General features: G+C 49.0%; 1 protein-coding gene and 1 long non-coding RNA gene across 11 annotated transcripts in view; both read left to right on the top strand.

The window, feature by feature from the left end:
* The window catches only part of LOC109439581 (patr class I histocompatibility antigen, A-2 alpha chain), a 91,445-nt gene that overhangs the window by 3,297 nt on the left and 72,376 nt on the right, over positions 1-15,772 (top strand). The window contains exons 8-9 of one of the 8 annotated variants that reach the window (XR_012496507.1): positions 4,036-4,244; positions 4,621-5,241. The exons of 2 other annotated variants lie outside the window; for them this stretch is intronic. The gene's annotated coding sequence lies outside the window, so the exon portion shown is untranslated. Of the gene's footprint in view, positions 1-126; positions 3,701-4,035; positions 5,242-9,882; positions 10,291-15,772 lie in introns of those variants that run through there. 5 more of the 8 variants (XM_074332654.1, XM_074332655.1, XM_074332651.1 and 2 more) reach the window with 5 other exon arrangements.
* The window catches only part of LOC109440070 (class I histocompatibility antigen, Gogo-B*0101 alpha chain), an 81,698-nt gene continuing 72,376 nt past the window's right edge, over positions 6,451-15,772 (top strand). The window contains exons 1-8 of one of the 3 annotated variants that reach the window (XR_012496504.1): positions 6,451-6,845; positions 7,160-7,444; positions 7,680-7,955; positions 8,555-8,830; positions 8,947-9,060; positions 9,504-9,536; positions 9,679-9,726; positions 9,883-10,290. This is a non-coding gene — a long non-coding RNA (class I histocompatibility antigen, Gogo-B*0101 alpha chain). Of the gene's footprint in view, positions 6,846-7,159; positions 7,445-7,679; positions 7,956-8,554; positions 8,831-8,946; positions 9,213-9,503; positions 9,537-9,678; positions 9,727-9,882; positions 10,291-15,772 lie in introns of those variants that run through there. The other 2 variants (XR_012496505.1, XR_012496506.1) reach the window with 2 other exon arrangements.

Raw genomic sequence — 15,772 nt, 5'->3', positions numbered from 1 at the left:
GGGGCAGAGGGGACAGGACTGGGTACTGGGGATTCTTTGGGACAGTTTGAACATGTGGTGGTCTGTTGAGAATGTAATCACTTATGTGATTGACCTGCATTTGTTCGTAACTATTTTCTTTCCCAGTGTGAGGCAGCTGCCTTGTGTGGGACTGAGTGATGCGAGATTTGTTCAGGTCCCCACTTTGTGACTTCAGGATTCCCTGACTTTCTTTCTGCAGCTGATACCTGAACGTGTGTTCCAATTATTATAATGTGAGGCGGTGGGGAGACTTGCCCACCCCCGTCTGCCATGACCTGACCTCACACACACCATCATACACATTGTACACATTAAGTATGTACGTTCTTTGTATATCAGTGATATCTCAGTAAAGCTATTTAAAAAATAATTTCATTTTAAAAACTGTGTTTTGAAATTGGCTGGTTGCTTCTTAATTTAACTGTTACTATTTGAGATCATATGTTCGATTGACGAAGTGCTTGTAATTGTTATGTATTTTATTTTTTCAAAATAAATGATTCATTCTACTTTCTGATAAAATATAATGTTGTTAAAATCTTAGTGTGAGCAGTTCAGCATTCAATTCATTATGTGTAACCCTGTCTTACAGAAGCTGTGTGTACAATGAAGCTTACAGTGAGCGTATCAATGAAAAGTGAACGCTGATCTTGAGTTCCTAAATTACAAACTAAAAGGACATTTTACCAACCGTAACAATCTTCTCCTTTCATGCTAAACTAGCTTGTGGTCGAATGAATGACACATGTGTACAGGTTTGGGTTTGGACATAAGTTTTCAACTCCTTTAGGTAAAGAGCAAGAAACAGTTGCTGAATCAAATGCTAAGAGGATGTTTAGTTTTGCAAGAAACTGCTAAGCCTTCTTCCAGAGTCGCTGGACCATTTTGCACTCCCATCAGCAATGAAGGAGAGTTCCTGTTGCTCCACATCCTCTTGGCATTTGGTGTCAGTGTTCTGGATTTGGGCCAGTAGGTGTGACGATAACTCCTTGTTTTAATTTGCACTTCCCTGATGACATATATGATGTGGAGCATTTTTCATATGCTTACTTAACATCTGTAGGTCATCTTTGGTGAGGTGTCGAGGTCTTTGGCCCATTGTGTGTGTGTGTGTCTTGTGTGTGTGTGTATGTGTATGATTTTATTCTTATTTTTAAAAATAATTAAAAAATTTTTTCAATTGCAGTTGACATACGATATTAGTTTCAGGTTTACAAAGTAGTGATTACACATTTGTGTAACTTATGAAGTAAGTGATCACCCTGATAAATCTAGTACCCATCTGACATGATACATAGTTATTACAATATTATTGACTATGTTCCTTATGCTGTACCCTACATCTGCATGACTATTTTGTAACTACCGATTTGTACTTCTTAATCCCTTCCCCCTTTTCACCCATTTTCCCAACTCCCTCCCACTTGGAACCTTTGGCATTTTAATTATGTTGTGTTAAGTGTGGGGCCTCTTTGGGTTCATCTTGTTTGAGACTCTGGGCTTGTATATCTATTTCCTTCACCAGATTAGGGGAGTTTTCAGTCATTATTTCTTTAAATAGGTTTTCAATTTCTTGCTCTCCTCTTCTCCTTCTGGTACCCCTATGATGCAAATGTTGTTACATTTGATGTTCTCCTAGAGGCCACTTAAACTATCCTCATTTTTTTGGATACTTTTCACTTTTTGCTGTTTTGATTGGGTGTTTTCTACTTCCCTATCTTTCAAATTGCTAATTCAATCCTATGTTTCATCTAATCTGTTGTTGATTCCCTCTAATATACAGAGGGTGCCAAAAAATGTATACACATTTTAAGAAAGGAAAAAACTTAAAATTGTAATACTTAGTATATACCGATAACAAAAGATGAATACAAGTCATGTGTATACATTTTTTTTGGCACCCCCAGTATTCTTTATTTCAGTTATTGTATTCTTCATTTCTTACTGGTTCTTTTTCATGTTTTCTATCTCCTTTGTTATGTTTCCTATCTCTTTGTTGAAGTTCTCTATGAGATCACTGAACATCCTTATAACCAGTGTTTGGACCTCTGTGTCTGATAGATTGTCTCCATTTTGTTTAGTTCTATTTCTGAAGCTTTGTTCTGTTCTTTCATTTGCAACAGATTTCTTTGTCTTCTTTTTTGGCTGCTTCCCTGTGTTTGTTTCTGTGTCTTAGGTAAGGCTGCTCTGTCTCCTGGTCTTGGTAGAGTGGCCTTAGGTAATAGGTGGCCTGTGTAGCCCAGTGGCACAGTCTCACTTGTTACCTGAGCCAGGTGCTGCAGGTGTGTCCCCTGTGGGTTGTGTGTGCCCTCCTGTTGTAGTTGAGCCTTGGTTGGTGTTTGCATGTTGATGGGAGGGATTGACCCTCGGGCTGATTGTGAGGACTGCCTGTGCCTACAATGGAGGAGCTCTTGTGGAGGGGCTGACCCTATGGAGCAGGATTTACTTTACCAGGTCTCTGGGGGTCTGCTCTGTGTGCCACGTGTCATCCACAGAGGCAGCTGGGTAGTGCTCTGGCTTCGTCCACCTCTTGGGAGGGGTCCTTCTGCAGGGCAAGTTCAGCCATAGGCAGTGCCCTGCTTGGGGCCACCTGAAATGAGCCACAAAGCAATCTATAAATGGCTATCTGTGCTGGGTTTGGAGGTGCCTACAAGGTACCAAGCCTTGAACCAAGGCTGGCTGCCACCAATGCCGGGTTTGGGGCTGCTCAGCAAGAAGTATGGGCCATGCTGAGGCCAGATGCTGTTGTTTGGGGTTGAGATTTTAAGAAAGTCCATAGCATGAGCCAAGACAGGTAGTTTGTGTGGAAAAGCAATGGATGTGGCTTGGGTGGGCCCACAATTTGGGTGGGGCGGTTTCTCAGGGAATCATTTGGGTGGGTGAAAGTTGTTAGCCAGATTGATGGACTAAGCTATGGCATCCTATTAAGTATGCACACTGGAAGGTAGAAGGGCTCAGGAAGAACGTTTCCCCTCCAGCCCTCATCCTGAAGCCAGAAATCTCATTTTCTCTCTTATCTCCCTGGCACCTTTTGAGCTGCTGCCCCAATGCTGGAGCTCAGAGAGAGTGAGTCCATTAGCGAGTAAGTCCATGCACAGTCCCTTTAAGAGGAATGCCTGGGCCAGCAGCCACCCTCTGTCTCACTAAGCCACAATCTCTGCTGGTTTTCACAGCCAGAAGTTATGGGGACTTTTCTCCCTAGCATTGGAACCCCGGGCTGTGGATCCTGGTGTGGGGTTGGGACTCCTCACTTTTCAAAGAAGACCTCCGCAGCCAAGATCTCCCTCCCAATTTTTAAATACCACACATGGACATTGGACCTGCCCATTCTGTGTCTCCACCCCTCCTACCAGTCTGGAGGTAGCTTCTTCTGTATATCCTTAGTTGTAGGGCTTCTGTTCAGTTAGACTTCAGGTAATTTTCAGTGATGGTTGTTCTATAGTTTAGTTGTAATTTTAATGTGGTCGTGAGAGGATACAAGCACAGTGTTTACTTACTCCACCATCTTGACTGGAAATCTCATTTTTAACATTCTTAAATAAATTTGAAAATTCTAAGAAAAAATAAAGATAGTTATTGTAAAGTATTTGATCTAGCTACTGTGTGTTTTCAACTTTGTTGTCGTTTATTGTAGGGAACATTGTTATTAAATGTATCTGTAATAAAAAACTTAAAAATATGGTTGTATTTCCTTTCTCTGGCTCAAATTTTTAATCATGACTTTCCAAAAGTGAACTTTAAAGCATGAAAAAAAAAAAAATCACATGAAAGAAGCATTTGATTTACAATATCCTGAAACAGTATTTCATTGTAATTTTTATATGTGTGTAAATTCTCTGACACTCCTCCCTTCCAGAGGTGGAGTAATTTCCTTCTTTTGAGTGGGCTGTACTTAGTGACTCACTTCTAACTGATGTAAGGCTATTGTAATGGTGTGTAACTCAGTCTAGGGCATAAAACTCACTGCAGCTTCCATCTTGGTATCTCTCTCTCTCTTTTATCACTTGCTCTTAGGGAAGAAGCTGCCTTATGGAAAAGTCCCCACGGTTAGGAACTGAGGCCTCCTGGGACCATCCAGGAAGGAAATGAGGCCCCTTCCAACAGCCCTGAGTGAGCCGTGTTCCATGCGAGTCCTCCAGCCCCAGTCAAGCCTTCAGATGACGCAGCCCTGGCTGACAACTTGACTGCAACTTTGAGAGAGGCCCTGAGCCAGAAGCACTCAGGTAAACCTCTCCTGCATTCTTGATCCTGGGAAAGTGGGGGAGATAATACACATTTGTTGTTTTGAGGTACTAATTTTTGGATAATTTGTTACGCTGCCATACATGATAAATACAGTGTCCAAAGAGAGAATGAATTATTGCACTTTTTCACTTGCTCTAAAATAATTATATTAAACATGTTATTTGGTTTTAAGATTTTGAGAAGAATTTTCATGGCTAATAGACAAGATTTATTTATTACCATACACAACAATCTATTTGAACTTCAATTTCCAACAATGCCCCAATTAAACTTAGGTAGAACAGGTTGTGCTAGGCTGACGCTACGCTTGCTCATAATAACCACCGTTGTTATTCACTCTCCAATTATTCAAAGAAACACTAAAGTAGGTGCTACCGGGAAGGGATTTTGCAGAGGTATCTGAAGTCCCAAATCAGTTGACCTTAAGGTAAGGGGGCTATGTTGGGTGGAATTGCCTTAATCAGGTGAGTGCTGATTGGGGTTTCTCCTGGGCAAAGATTCAAAGTGTGAGAGGGGTTCAATGTGAGGCATTTCTCTACTGGGGGCTTTGAAAATGAAGGGCCACATGGGAAAGCTGCTGATGGACACTAAGGGTTGGGAGCACCCTTCCCATGGCTCCTCACTGACAGCTGTCAAAGAAACAGGGACCTCAGACCTACAAGTGGAGAAAACTGAATTCTGCTCACAGCTCTCTGTAAGGTGGGAGGAAGAGCCTGAGCTCAGGATGAGGACACGGCTTTGTGACACCCTGTCCAGAGATCCCATCCACACCGGGCCTGGATTTATGACTAAGGAACTGTGAGCAAATAAGTGGGTGTTGTTTTGAGCCACTAAGTTGTAATTTCTTACGCAGCAATAGAAAACTAACACAGAGACTCAACTGTGCAACAAATAAGCACACAGCATTTTTTCCACTGGAATGAATTTACAAACTGACATGTATACTAGTTGTATGAAATAAAATCTTTCCTAACATTTTTGTTTTTTAGTTTATGGTTTTTACGTGATATAATTAAATTTTAATGCAATCATCATTATTTCATTCATTCATCCATTCAACAACAATTAATACCTACCATGAATCAGGAATGGTTTTATGTATTGGAAATACAATTTTGACCTAAGTAGCCCAAAGCACCTGTGCACATGTGCTTTATAGTCTAGAAGCTTCCCAGAGTGAGATGGAGCACTGGAATCTTTTAAGTGAAGAAATGACACATCCTACTCATATTAGCAATATCGCTGACCTCTGTGGGGAGAATATCCCATGGGTGGCACTGGTGCCACAATCAGGAGTGAGAAGGTGGTGGGGTCTAAGGGGAGAAGAGGGCCTGAGGGGTGAGAGAGACAGAAGGGCTGGAGAAGCAGGGGGAGGGAAAGAGGCAGAGGTGAAGAATCCTAAAGCAGTGGAACTCTCAGGTTGAAATATGCTGTTTTATAGGTCTTTAGTAAATTATCTAGGACCCAGCGGGGTGCTCTGTGGAGCTGCCTAAAAACTAATCACCTTATGCTAATCAGTTTAAAAATAATAACTTGTGCGGATAAAACATACACAGTTTAGATGTGAATTATTCATAAAAATAGGCGATGCAAGTACATTTTAACTGCACTGAACACTTGCAGCTTTGAGGTTGTCCATGCTCCTCCTTGAAATACACAGTAACAAACTGCTTTCAGTGCTTCTTTGTATTGAGGAGGCGGGGACTCAACAAACTCAGGACTGTGGAATGAAGATCATTTTATAGTAGAAACATCCGCAGTCACAGGTGTATGGCTGGGAAAGTGAGACTTAGGAGCTTTGAGAGTCTGGCTGCAGCGCTGTTTACACACATTTCTGCACCAAGGGGGACAAATCATGGTTTTACAGATTAGCTTCCTGGTGATCAGGGGTTTCCAAGCTTGTTCCCACTGTGGTTAATAAACAACAAGGAGACTGGTCTCTGTGAGAATCTCCAGCTGGTGTTTTCAGGCACAACTTCTCCAGGGTTAAAGAGAAAAGCCCTGTCCTTCCTCTATTCCCAGGGCGAGCTCACTCTGGGGCACCAAGTTCCCTGGGGGTGTTTCTTCCAGAAGAGTCTGGGGGGAGAGATAAAGGGTGGGAGGCTGGGCATCCATTTCTGGGAGACGGATTCGGGGAAGAAAAGAGGAGGAAAAGGGGATGAACCCAGCTGGGTTTCCTCAGACAGCCCCTGGGTCAGGACTCAGGGTGACAGTGTGACACAGAGCGCTCGGAGCAGGAGGAGGGGTCAGGGCAGAGTCCCAGGTCCCCTGAGGGCGGAGTCTGGGGACGGGAAGCTCAGTGTTGGGGAATCCGCACCTCCCCGCGGTTTCACTTCTCCTTCTCACAACCTGTGTCGGGTCCTCCTGTCTGGAAACTAGTGACGCGGCCGCTGTTCTCACTCCCATTGCGTGCCAGGTTCTAGAGAAGCCAATCAGTGTCACCGCCTTTCCGGTTACAACGTCTCCACGGACCCGCCCGCACACAGATTGTCCCCAGGCCCCGAGGATGCGGGTCATGGGCCCCCGAACCCTCCTCCTGCTGCTCTCGGGGGCCCTGGCCCTGACCGGGACCCGGGCGGGTGAGTGCGGGGTCCGGAAGGAACGGTCTCCGTTGGGGTTAAAGGGAGGGGACCGCCGGGTGGGGGCGCAGGACCCGGGGAGGATGTGTCCCCACCGCCCGGCACAGACCCCAGGCCCCCGGCCTCGTCCTGACCCCGCCCCGTGTCCCGCCTATTCCTGTCGCCCACCCGGGTCTCCCGCCCCCTCCCCTCTCCATCCCCCCTTTTCCGTCTCCCGGGTCCCCTGCCCCTCCCGACCCATCGTCCTGGGACCCGGGACCCGCGCCGGGAGGAGGGTCGCCTGGGTCTCAGCCCCTCCCCCTCCCTGTCCCCAGGCTCCCACTCCCTGACGTATTTCATCACCACCTGGTCCCGGCCCGGCCGCGGGGATTCCCGGTACATCACTGTCGGCTACGTGGACGACACGCAGTTCGTGCGGTTCGACAGCGACGCGGCGAGTCCGAGGATGGAACCACGGGCGGCGTGGATGGAGGGGCCGTGGGTGGAGCAGGAGGAGCCAGGGTACTGGGACCGGAACACGCAGGTCTGCGACGACAACGCACAGACTGCCCGAACGAACCTGAACATCCTCCGCGGCTACTACAACCAGAGCGAGGCCGGTGAGCGACGCGGCTCGGGTCCCCGTCACGACCCCCACGGACGGGCCGGGGTCTCCCCGAGTCTCTGGATCCGAGCTTCACCCCGAGGCTGTGGGACCCGCCCGGCCCCTCCACCCGGGAAGAGCCCGCGGGCCCTTTGACCCAGTTTCATTTTCAGTTCAGGCTCCATCGCTGTGGGGTGGGTGGGGTTAAAGGTCGGGGTTAAAGGTCGGAGCTGACAGACGGGCGGGGTCAGGGTCTCACACCATTCAGAGGATGTTCGGCTGCGACGTGGGGCCGGACGGGCGCCTCCTCCGCGGGTACAGGCAGGACGCCTACGACGGCGCCGACTACATCGCCCTGAACGAGGACCTGCGCTCCTGGACCGCGGCGGACACGGTGGCTCAGATCTCCCGGCGCAAGTGGGAGGCGGCCGGTGAGGCGGAGCGCCTGAGGGGCTACTTTGAGGGCACGTGCGTGCAGTGGCTCCTCAGACACCTGGAGAAGGGGAAGGAGACGCTGCTGCGCGCAGGTGAGAGGGGCCGCGGGGCCTCCTACGAGGAGAGGAGGAAATGGGATCCACACCCGGACACCCCCTCCCCGACCCCGGGAGATGGAGTCCGCCTGGGTTTTCAGATCCGGTACCAGAGAGCGACCCAAAGGGCCCCCCTTCTCTCAGGGACAGTTAGGGGTGCAGTCTCTCAGGGGATGGAGGGGGGACCATCTCAGAAATAACTGATCAGCGGTTCCCTGTGACTCTGGCAGCTGCTCTGGGAACCCGGGGGGACTTTCTCTCTCAGGCCTTGTTCGCTGCCCCAAACCCCAAACACAGTGTGACTGAGGTCTGACCCCAGCTTTTATGAGTCATTTGCCTCCACACAGGGAAGAACCAGGAATCCCTTTTCTCTCCATCAGAGACCTCTCTCTGCCCAGGACTGTCTCACTCTGATTCTAGAACTTTCTAAAGACTAGAGATTATCCCCGATACCTATGTCTAGTGTGGTGTGTGGGTTTTGTGCGCCCTTCCCCCACCCCAGTTGTCCTGACCATTCTCGAGATGGTCACATGACCACTGCTGGAGTGTCCCATGAGGGATGCAAACGTCCTGAATTTTCTGACCCTTCTCCTCAGATCCCCCAAAGACACACGTGACCCACCACCGCACTTCTGACCATGATGTCACCCTGAGGTGCTGGGCGCTGGGCTTCTACCCTGCGGAGATCACCCTGACCTGGGAACGTGATGGGGAGGACCTGACCCAGGACACGGAGCTCGTGGAGACCAGGCCTGCGGGGGACGGGACCTTCCAGAAGTGGGCAGCCGTGGGGGTGCCTTCTGGAGAGGAGCAGAGATACACGTGCCATGTGCAGCACGAGGGGCTGCCTGAGCCCCTGACCCTGAGATGGGGTACGGAGGGGGCCGTGGGCACAGAGCCTCTTCTCAGGGAAAGCAGGGGCCTCTGGAGGACGTCAGGTCGGGGCTGAGGCCTGGGGTCAGGGCCCTCACCTTCCCGTCCCTTCCAGAGCCGCCTCCTCAGGCCGCCATCCCCGCTGCCATGGTGGTGGGCGTCATTGCTGGGCTGGTCCTCCTTGGAGCTGCGGTCACTGGAGCTGTGCTGTGGAGGAGGAAGCGCTCAGGTAGGGAAGGGGCGGGGACTGAGGTGTCTTGTCACATTGGAGCATTTCACGCCCCAGGTGGACGTGTGTCCTGCCTCGTTAGTGGGAAAGACCATCCACACACGTGTGCTTTCCCAGTCTGGGGCCCTATTTGCTAACACTTACTCTTTATTAATACCCGTGTGAAAATGAGGGACAGATTTATCACCTTGATGGTTCTGGTGATGGGGACCTGATTCTCAATAGTCACAGGTCAGAGGGGAGGGTCCCTGCTGAGGACAGACCTCCAGGAGGGTGGTTGGTCCAGTCCCCACACATGTACTTTCCTCAGGTTTCCTGATCCTGCTGTGAGTCTGTAGTCACAGGTCTGGAAACTTCTCTGGGGTCCAGGACTAGGGGTTTCCTTTAGGACCTCATGGCCCTGCCTCCTTCCTGGCTTCTCATGTGATGTTTTCTTCCCACAGGTGGAAAAGGAGGGAGCTACACTCAGGCTGCAGGTGAGTATGGAGGGGGGTGATCCCTGAGACCCTTGGGATAGTGTAGATGGAAGCCCTTGGGGGAGCTCACACACCCCCATAATTCCTCCTTTAGCCACATCTGCTGTGAGCTCTGACCACATCCTGTTTTGTTCTCCCCCAGGTGGTGACAGTGCCCAGGGCTCTGATGTGTCCCTCACGGCATCTAAAGGTGAGACCTGGAGGCCTGAAGTGGGAGGAGTGGGGCAGAGGGGACAGGACTGGGTACTGGGGATACTTTGGGACAGTTAGAGCAGTGGTGGACTCTTGAGAATGTCACCACTACATGCACTAACCTGAGTTTGTTCATGATTATTTTCTTCTACAGCGTGAGACAGCTGCCTTGTGGGGACTGATGATGTGAGATTTGTTCCTGCCCCCACTTTGTGACACAGGAACCTCTGATCTCTTTCTGCAAAGGGCATCTGAATGTGTCTGCATTCCTCTTGCATCATGTGAGGTGTTGGGAGACTGCCCGCCCCTGCCCTCCACGCCCCCTCCCCACACTGACCGAGTCTCTTCCCTGACTCACTGTCCTGTTCCAGGAAAGGCTGTTTCCATCCCCACCTTTACTTCATGTTACACTGAGCAGCAACTTCCTACTTCCTGTAGATATAGGAATCTGGACATGAATCTGTTTTTTCAGTTCTTGCCATCAAGGGTTGATGGGTTAATTGAAGGAGAAAATCCTAAAGTTAGAGAGGAAATAAATGGAAGACCTGAGAACCTTCCAGAATCCGTGTGTTTGCTGTGCTGAGTCTGTTGCGGGTGGAGACAGGAGAGGCTGTGAGAACCGAGCGTGGACGTGCCTGAGCCCAGTCGGGGCTCAGTGCATCGTGGGCTCTGACGTGGTCACTCCTCGGCGGGGTAACCTCTCTGCCCCTTTGTCCTCGTCCCTTCAGTAGGACCTTGTCCCAGCAGGACCTGTGATCACAGGGACTCGAATATCACCCAGGTCTGGTCTTGTCAGTGACGGCTTCGTGTGGCCGGGTCACCAAGGCTCAGGCCTGGCCCGGCCCTTGGCCCCATCTTGTGGGTGTTCATTTGTTGTTTCTTTAGAGGAATATGACTGTGTTTGTTCTTGTTACGCGTCCTGGTCTCATTCTCCTCTGGGTGTCCCCTGTCTGTCAGCAGCAGGAGGTGTAATGCCTGTCATTGTCCCCACAAGGCCAGGGGGAACCCGCACACAGGAGTCTGTGGATTGAGAGGAATTTTCAGACTCATCCAGCTCTCGCCTCCTTCTAGGGCTTGATGGTTCTCTCCATCTTTTCCCAAACTATCAGAGGAACCAGAGTCTGGAATGAGCAGGGTAGGGATCCCGCAATTTCTCATCTTACCTAAGTTCCTGCTGGAATTCTGCTCTGCTCGCTGCCTTCTCTCCCTGCCGTGAGCTCCAGTGCTGGCTCCAGTCCAAACTGAGAGGTTTATGAAGCAGAGTCCGCTTTAGATTTATATTTGGTTAGAAAACAGGACCCATAAGTCGGGCCTCACTGTTTCCTGAAGAGGGAAATGTAACTGTGCTGTGGTGAGCAGGAGGGCAGGTGTGGGAGAAAGAAGGGGGGAGGGGGAGAGCAGCACCTGTGAGAAAAGGGGAGGTGGCCCTGATGCCAGTGTGAGGGGACTTGGTGCTGTAGCTGCCACAAAACAGCATTTGACCTGAGGCTACATTAATAAAGACACTGTCTCTAGAACAGGGGGCGCTGTCACTGATTATTCACTGACATTGGCCGTGTGCCAGATGTGTGACAGTGTCTGTATCTGGGAAACATCATTGAAGTAAAGTCAGAAAAATGGCTGAACTTGGGGAGCGTCTGTTCCAGTGGGAAGAGACAGACTATATCCTATAAGCACAGTAAACAAGGAAGGTGTTTATGTTAGAAGGAGATAAGTGTTCTGGGGAAATGCAGTGGGGAAGGGGATCCAGAGTGTGGGGTGTGGGGCCAGGGAAGACGGCTGTTTTGATTGGGGTGCTCAGGGGGCCTCACTGGGAAGCTGACCTTGAGGGAAGATGTGAAGGACACGAGGAATTACCCACGAGGACGTCTGGGCACGTTCTTTCCAGGCAGGGAAACTGCAGTGGGAATGCCCTGGGGCAGGAGTGTGTCTGGTTTCTGGGAAGAGCAGGGAGGCCGGTGTGGCTGCAGCAGAGAGTGATGGAGAAGAGACAGGTGCGGCCAGACCACGTGGCCGGGAGGATGGTAGAGGGCAGTGACCTGTGCTCTGAGTGAGGGGGAGGTACAGGACAGTTAGGAGCAGAAGGGGACATGGTGTGATCTCCTTTCAGAGGACGGCTGGGGCTGCGGTGCTGAGAACAGACTTGGGGGAGGGAGGCCGTCGGGAAGTGGAGGAATCTGCAGGGTTCTGGGCTGGACCTGCTGCCACTGGGGGTGAGCGGTGGGAATAGTGGGAGTGGGGTTCTGGGTACGTCCTGAAGGTGGACATTACAGCATTTCCTAATGGGTCAGTCTGGGATGTGAGAGTCAGGGACACCCAACATCTCAGAGGATACAAGTAGAAAGATGGAGTTGCTGTCAGCAGAAATGGGGGAGACTCTGGAAGGAGCATATCTGAGGGGTGGGAGGCATCACAGATTCATTTTAATAGATGTTGGAGTTGAGATGTATGTGAGAAATACAAGTGAGGTCATCAGACTGGCAGTGGGCAGATGAGTCTAGAGATTAGGGGAAATGTCTGGGCTGGAGAAATAGACTTGGGAGGTGACACATATAAATGATATTTAAAGCCTTGAGCACAGATGAGGTCACCAAGAGAGTGATGGCCGTAGAAGAGAAAGGAACAGGACTGGACCCGGGACCCCCAGTGCTGTGATCTGATCAGACCACACACCCTGCAGACGGCACAGTTCTGGCCCCACGTCGATAAGGCACGTAGACCAGCGAGTCCCAAACTTCCCTGGGCGGGAATCCCCTGGACATCTTGTTAAGACTCTGAAAGTCTGGAGCAGAGCAGAGACTCTGGATTTATAATGAGGTTGGAGCTGCTGCTGGTCTTCAGATCACACTTTTAGTAGCAAGAGCGTCACCAGGATTCCCACAGGGCTGTGCGTCAGCCTCACTTGCAGGGCTTATTACAGAAGCGACTCCTGGGCTTGTGTCCGGTTCTCTGAGACGGTGGGTCTGGGAGAGGCCTGAGTGTCTGTAACAAGCCCACAAGCTGTCCTGGGGCTCAGCCAGCTTGGGACCCTCTGAGGTCAGTGATGGAGCTCAGGGTGGAGAATGGTCTTATATACACTTTTAAAGGTGTTTTTCTTAGAAAGGGGAGGACGTGATGTTGGGAGTTACATGTCGTTCTCTCTACCGTGGGGCAGAGTCAGGTGGGAGATGTAGGAGTGGGTCACAGGTCAGTATAATAAAATCTCTGAACGCTTGCTCCTGAAACTATTCCCCACATTGATTTCTGGGAGCAAACAATGGAATCTAAATTTTTTCTAATTTAGATATAAAGTAGTTATCTATCTATCATCTATCTATCATCTATCTATCTGTCTATCATCTATCCATCTATCTATCATCTATCTATGATATTGGGGTCTAGCACTATTTTGGGGAGGCCACAGAACAGCCTTGAGCCCATGCACCAGGAACTGACCCACAGTCCCCCCAGGTCGGGTCCCACGTGGGAATCACTGCCCCTGCTGCTGGGCACATGTGTCACTGCTCACACCACTGACATCCATGTGGACCCCGGACTCTGCGGCCATGACTGCTGTCACTCACTGCTGCTCCTGGCAGCTGTGTTGTTACTGCCAAATGCGTTCTGCACGTTTCTAGCCTCTGTGTCACCACGTCCTGAGTCAGACTCTGGCATCTGGTCACCTGATGGGGGAGCCTCATGTTGTGTCCAGCTGCAAGAGTGTTAGGGACAGTAGATTTCTCTCTTTTATAGAGTGAAGTGGTCTCTGCCTCCCACCAAGACTCTATGTGTGGAATTTTACTAATGTAGGAAAAGAGTTTAGGTGTTCGAGGTGAGGGATGTAAAAAGAATGACTAATTTCAATTCTTGGAGCAAAGATCTGAGACTAGAACTTTCTCTGGTACTTCATAGGCACTCCGGTTTGGCTGGAAGAACAGGGACTAATAAATGACATCGTTCGACTTAATCTCTTGATAATCGGTTCTGGGATGCAAATTTTGTCTGCTCCGGTTTGTACTTGCAAATAAGTGGAGTGGCTTTGTAGGATGGTGAGACAATTACTCAAAACGTCTTCTCCCTGCCTCTCTGTCTTACTAGGATTAGACTCCCTATGTGCACCCTGATGTGTTATGTTACTATTTGTATTTCCTTGTACATGGTAGTAACTTCTGGGGAGAGGATCTAACATCATTTATTATTGAACCACCACAAAGGACTAAAAAACAAATACTGTCCTAGTTTTCAGGTTTATATGCAGTTCCATTCAAAGTCTGGACCATGAGCAGCTGGTAGCAGACCCGAGGACCTGATATAAATGTTTCTGTTTGCTGATCTTTTGCTCTGGGATAACATGAGGTAGAGGTTTCCTTGCTTATTCTTACTCTTCATTTCTCTGTGTGGGATGGTGAGGGTTTTTCCCCTTCACCCAACCAATTCTCTGATGCTCTGCCACCACCTGGGTGTCTCCCAATCAGGGAATCCTGCCACTATCTGGAGTTATAATAGCATCAGACCCCACAGGTTATGGGCTCCGTCCCACAGACTGCCCTCACTTAGGATGCAAGTCACAAGTTTCAGGTCCCCATGTTACCTGCACTTCTAAGTTTGGGTCTGTAATGATGTGCAGGGGAAAGAAGGAGGAGGGACACCTGCTAGAGTGGGACTAATGGATTTATTTAGCAATGTCTAATCAATGTATTTAGCAATATGCAATAGCAAAAGACAAAGGCAATTAATAGCATGTGCTAATGACAGAAAAGAAAGGTGGTTGAGACTAAACTATACACATTGATACCAATGTCATGTCAAAGGAGTACACATGCTTATAAGTTGAAGAGATCTCAACATATGTTTACTATTGATCAAAAATCACTTGGCTAAGTACACAGTACTTAGTAAGGAGTATCCAAAAGCAGTAATAAGCTCTATAGGATAGTAACTATTACAGTCGATGCCACAAGCTCACCAAACCGGGGTGGGGAGTGGCACTGGAAAAGTCATAAATCAAAATTTTGCCAGGTCTGTAGTTGAGAGAAACTCAGGCATCTCCCACACCACTGCTTGTTAGTTTCCTAAGAATGTTGTTATTTTGTTAGAAGTCAAGGCGTCTTCTAATGCTATAAGCTGCAAGCTGCATGCAAGTTTTCTAGATGCTAACAAGTTTTCAAGAAGGCTAACCGTGGGGAACAACACTAGAGAGGTGGGGAACCAGCCAGCCCTCACCAGGTTCGTGGCTGCAAATCTGGACATCCCCTGGTGTTGTAAGCTGCATGTTGCTGGAGGTCTTCAAAATGTTAGAACGATGAAAAATCACCAATGACAAATGACCAAATGACAATAATAATAATTATACTGCCAACTGAGGTCTGTCTTACATATTTTCTCAGGTGTACCTTAGAGCCAAGTTTTTTGTCCCTGCCCCGCCCCCCTCCGGAAGTGGCCCGTTCTGGGAGGGTCCAGCAGTTACTGATATAAATACTGCCCATCCGGCCAAAGGGCAAATTCATCCAGATAAGCAGCAAGGTCTGGCAACGTGCCTGTCACGTTGTCCTGATATAACTTAGCTACGTCTTTACTTCATCTGCTGATGTGGGCAAAACAGACAGAACAGAGAGGGAATTCTCTCAACCCCTGATCAAAAATGTCTTTAACCCTAAGCTAACCATCACCTCACAACACAGACAGAACAACAAACATCATCTCATATCTCCCCTGCTTGAGAGAATGAGACCAAAGGGGGAATTTACTCAACCCCTGATCACAGCACAGAAATCACCTCACATGCAGGAGCACATAAAAGCTAATAGACAAAAGCTCACATCAACCAGTGAAGGCAAATTTTCTTCAACATTTTCCCTACAGGGTCCCCCCCTTTCAAGTTCGATAATTTGCTAGAATAACTCATACAAGATGTGACAATTAAGTTTGAGAATCCATCCTAGAAAAAGTGCTACATACTTCACTGCTGAATATCACTACAGTCACCTTCGAAGTACTCCCCTTGGGAAGCTATGCACCAACTCCACCATTCAAAGCAATTTTGAAACTCTTTCTGGAATGGCCAT

The sequence above is a fragment of the Rhinolophus sinicus genome, linkage group LG05, assembly GCF_036562045.2.
Source record: "Rhinolophus sinicus isolate RSC01 linkage group LG05, ASM3656204v1, whole genome shotgun sequence".
NCBI lineage: Eukaryota > Metazoa > Chordata > Mammalia > Chiroptera > Rhinolophidae > Rhinolophus > Rhinolophus sinicus.
Note: the sequence above shows the minus strand (reverse complement) of the source record. Positions and strands in the feature narration are given on the sequence as shown.